General features: G+C 50.4%; 1 protein-coding gene across 11 annotated transcripts in view; it reads left to right on the forward strand.

Moving 5' to 3' along the window:
- Window positions 1-5000, forward strand: part of LOC125959032 (restin homolog) — a 47083-nt gene that overhangs the window by 5815 nt on the left and 36268 nt on the right. For 2 of the 11 annotated variants that reach the window (XM_049691753.1, XM_049691754.1), the window contains exon 1: window positions 516-1146. The exons of 8 other annotated variants lie outside the window; for them this stretch is intronic. The gene's annotated coding sequence lies outside the window, so the exon portion shown is untranslated. Of the gene's footprint in view, window positions 1-515; window positions 1147-5000 lie in introns of those variants that run through there. One more of the 11 variants, XM_049691755.1, reaches the window with a different exon arrangement.

Consider the following 5000-nt stretch of genomic DNA (forward strand, 5'->3'; position numbering starts at 1 on the left):
AAGGTAGGCAGAGTTTGATTGAAAATTGGAAATGAAATTCACAAATCATCGTTTTGGGTGGATTTCAATAAGAAAAAACGCTGAAAAGAAGAAGGTTGTTTTCGTCAAGTTTAGCAAAAACCGTCCGTACCGTGACCATGACTTGCAGGAGGCTTAGCAGTCAGATGCACTTATATTTGGCGGAGTTTTATCTCGGTGATTTGATTAATTGATCCCTGCTAATGTTTATCGGCAAGATTGCTGATAAATACATCAATTTCTATATCAATGTTTCGACATATTTTCGTACGTAAATATGCTTCACTAACTTTTCATAAACCAGCCAAACCTTCGCTCAAATTCAATCCTACACACCTGTTGTCGCCGATTACGCAGGCAATTGTTTATGTAGAGATCAACGAATCTTCAAGATCCGCTTCGGAGCTTTTGAGAGTCAAATACGAAACTGCGTCAGCCGATCCGCTCCGGACTTCGGCTCCAGATCTCGCTCTCAAACTGTGGGGTATGCTCTCGCGTTGCCTCCAAGACGTGTGCGCACGCGGCTTCCAGCGACGCGGTTCGCGAAAGCTCCATCAGTTTCTTGGGAGCCGCACGCAACACCAATCGTACCGAGCTCACGGCTGCGCGCCCTTCTGAGCAGCAGTGTACTAAGCACCAGCAGCGAGTAGAGTCACCAGTAACAGTCAACCGGTCATGACCACGTACAGAGTGCACCAACAGTGAAGCGAAACGAAATACGACTACTATCACTACGAACCTCACAAAGGGGATAAAGCCAGGAGGAATTGGGTCACTTGTGTGTTGTGTCTTGTAATCGAAAGCCACATCAGCTCCTCGGCGTTTGTGTTGTCAGCGATTGGACTCGCAACAACAAAAAAAAAAAGGTTCCAAAAGATCGTTCCGAAGCCCCTTATTAACCTGTTGATTGAAACGCAGCAGGAGGGCGAACTGTCGAGCGTGTTCGAGAGGGGTATTGTGCCTGGTGGTGGCGTGATCATTTTCTGGATTCGTCGATTGTTGCGGCTACGGAGTTCGACGTTCGACCCGCTGGAAGATACCGAGAGGCATTCGGAGTTGCGACCAGAATCCGTAATCCTGTGACGTCCGTCGTGAGCGTGAATCCCGGTTTTATCAGCAACGCTACAGGTGAATACCAGCAGAGATAAGAAAGGATTTCCATTATCTTACTTGTTGTGATGTTAAAGAGCTCGATGAATTTCCAAATTTTAAATTGAAAGTAAGTTGTGGAGTGTGCGGTACAGCGGTGGTTGGCCACAGGTATTTAAATGAATTGCTCTACATCGTCCGACTCCGATGTGTAACGTTCAAGTCCAAGTAACAACAAACCCAATACCGGTCGAGCTTTAAGTGTTTCGTGGACCCGCGGAGTGCTTCGCGTTATCTCCGGAACGGGGAGCAACTCAACCTGTTACTGATGAGGTCATCTGCTGGGGGTACGTGAGCCCATTTGCATGGCACTGTTTATGCTGTCTGCTGTCCCGAATCGTCCGCAGTTCGCCGGTTTGCCTGGCACACGACCGGTTTCGGATGGTTCCGGTTGGCTTGCTTGCCACCATCCCTTGGAGTCACCGTCACCCCCGTCGTCGTCGTCGTCGTCGTCGGCAGTGGGCCGACCATTGTTTTCCCTGAACCGCCTCCTCGTGCCAAAGGGGTTTTCTTTATCATAATTTCGCTTTCTGTGCCGCTCGCTCGTTCGCCGCTCGCAGGTTTTCATAATCTAATAAGGCGCGAATGGAAAAAGCAACAGAGGGAAACCGGGTAGAGGCAACAATTTCTCCTCCAAAAATCTGCATACGCATGTTAGCCCCCAAATTGATCGTCCACAATCGCCGTACACACACATACGCCACGGCAACCAGTGGTGGCGCCAACCTGCAAGAGAGTAGGACCGGGCCGTATGTTTTGATTTGGTTATTTAAAGTCAACTTTTACTTTAGCGCAAGCGGATGAGCAAAAGCGGTTGAGTGTTTGGCTAGCACTCTGTAGTATTGGCCATCTTTTTTTCATACCTGGCGTGGAGGCGGTTGTCGATGAGTTTTTTTTTTCTATCCCTCCAATCCATCTTCTTTCTCCCTGCAGTTTATGGGTTTATTTATGGGGTTTTGTGCCAAATTTGTTCCATGCCCAATTCCGTACCGCGCTGACAAATGATGGAAAGTGTGTATTTGCATGCAATCAGTTACAGCAAATTGTGTTATTTGCACTGAAGCTGAAACTCGGATAGCACTCCATCGCCGCTGTTGACGACAGCGAAAGAATCTGAGTTCTCTCAGTTGTTGGCGTATAGGCAGATCGGTTCGAGATTGCGCCAATACCTGCAATGAGGCTAATTGACAGCGTGGTTTATTTCAACTCCACGGAAGTTATGCATCGCGTAATGTCGAACGCTGGTGCTAACCGCAGAAACAGGGGCATCAGCTTGTTTCACTCCCAGAACGGGATCTGACGCTCCGGGAGACACAGAAACCTGTAGCTAGCTGCGTGGCGTCTGGAATCAATATTGCTCCTCCAGACATGGAACGATGTTGACAGTTGTGTCTTTTCGTGAACTTTTGGCCTAAGGGGAGGACGGGGCCTGTGGGTCGTCGTCACCGCTGTCGTCGTTGCCGTCGCCGCACTACCATTGTCACCGATGGCGCCAATATTGTCGCCTCGCGTAACCGGAACCGCTGGTAAACGGTTTCAGTTACATTTGTCGTCGTTTGGCGCATCGTCGCCGTGTGTCTATGTGTGCCTGTTGGTCGCGTTACGATTGTTGGCATAATCCGTTGTTTGTCGGCAAACATCGAGCAGCCCTGCTGGTGTCCATCGAACGGTGGAGGAGTACCGGATGTTGCGCCAACGTTTGGAGAAATGCAAAGATGCTCTGCCTTCTGTTTGCCGATATCCATCACCACCTGTAGACGACCGCAAGGCACGTCACGACGACGTCTGCTTGGTATTTGGCTTGAGAAGCGGCTCTCCACAACCTGGCATCGAGAACGTTCTGCAAACAATGGAACTCCGTTGGATGATGAAGCATCCAAGCGGAACAGAACGACGTCGGAAAAAAAGGGTGTCAAGGCGTTGTGTGTCGAAATGGTGGGCACTTTAGTTCCAGACTCTCCAGTCCAGGGCATACCACAACATAGGTTGTAGAATTTTGTCGTGAGTAAATTTTTTACTGCCCAAAACTGCAGTAATGAACCATGGAGGGAGCGCACAGGCAAACGTAGTCGAGGAAGTAGTAGTAATGAGCGGTGAACGGGAGGAACCTGAAACGACGTCAGCCGAGGTACCGACCAAAGGCGAATGCAATTAACCTTCGCGGGGCGTAAAAATCACAATCAAACCCCCTCGGGCCTCTCGATTTCTCGAGAAATCGGAATTACCGGCAACACGGCGTGTTCGATTGGACCCCCTCCCCATCCTCCCGGATGATGTGTCGGGGGCGGCCGGGCCCCTCTTCACGAAACGTCACCTTGAGCATCATCGCCTAAAGCGCAATGGGCCAGAACGACGTGAGTTGGCGCTAGTCAGGTGGAAAAACGGAGATCGGCCGCAAGCGCCGTGAGCGCGATTCGTGCAGACGAACTCGTGCGTGAAATTTTCTTCGACCTTGTGCCGGGCTCTCGGGCGTCGTAAAAATTAATGATGATGATCGATGGTGAATCACTTTTTTAATGAGGCACTCATGACCTTTGGCCTGTTACTGCATTGTTCAGGGGATTCCAAATGCACTCCAAATATCCGGTGATTGATGGAGGGATTTAATTTCATCTATCTAAACGACAGCCGTATAGTGATTGACATCGCTAACTAAGTGATAACAGGGAACCGTCTGTTCGTTTTGTGACAAGTGAAGAGGTAAAAAGGGCCGCACCAGCCCACATATGTTCAAGCTCGCGGTGATACCGGCGCGGGAGACGATCGATCAATGTCATTGTGTCACGAAGCCGCCGCCATCGCCGGTCGAATTCGTCAAATCACTTCTGAACAACCACCACATTCTCCAGATAGAAGCGGTTTCCAAAACCACTCTTACTGGCAAAAAAGATAGCCAAGTTCCGCTGTCCTATGGGATTGTTGTGCGAGGGACAACCTTGAGCCACGGTGCGCAGCGTCTCGATCACGAAGCAACATTTCGCGAAAATGTTTTTGTTACGCCAGGTCAGACTAGACAATACGCGCTGGCGGGGACACTGGCAGATCAAGTCCCGCATTGAAGCAGCACCTGGTCCTCCTGCGCGACCGAAAACGGTTTCGAAATGAACTTCCCCCCAGTCTGGATAAATTATTTGGCGTCGGCCGCAGCAACAGCAACAATGCCTAAGCGCCATGTTGGGCCACGGAGCGTGGTGTGTGTCCTATTGCAACTAGCAGTACCCTTCCTACTCCGAGAGTCGTGACGACGTGCTGTTTTGCCAACACGCCACGTATCCATCGAGCGGCGACCTTTACTATTTCGCGAGCCAGCAAAAAGGAGAAGAAGCGAAAAAAAATGTATAGAGACAAGAACCGGCCCCTCGACGGCCACTTGGAAACTCGCGGCGCGAGCATATGGCGTGAAAGTGTCACGATGATCTTGGTCGTACGGCGCTGTGACCAACTTGCAAGCCCCAGACTCCAATCCAATGCAGTGGTTTCGTGGCCCAGTTCAAGCTCTAGACCTCGGTGCGGTCACTACGCGGCTTATACCGCTTTTGGTTTGCCGTTTGTTGTTCTGTGACCATTCGTCTAGCTTTGCGCCGCGGAGACCGCGCCGCCGGGGGTTGAAAAAAAGGCACAAATGGAGTCAAAGCTCATCGCGGCGCGATGTCCGCCTAGATTGCAACCCCCGGTGGTATGAATTATTAATGGATTGCGCGATTGGTGATTTATCGTGATGGACATTTTCAGGAGGAGGTGTTTGGAACCCGGATCACGGGAAAAATAATAATTAATTCCTGGTGGATTGGTGGAGCCGTGCCTAGACACGGTCAACCCTCGAAGTGGTGGGT

The sequence above is a fragment of the Anopheles darlingi genome, chromosome 2 (assembly GCF_943734745.1).
Source record: "Anopheles darlingi chromosome 2, idAnoDarlMG_H_01, whole genome shotgun sequence".
Lineage (NCBI taxonomy): Eukaryota > Metazoa > Arthropoda > Insecta > Diptera > Culicidae > Anopheles > Anopheles darlingi.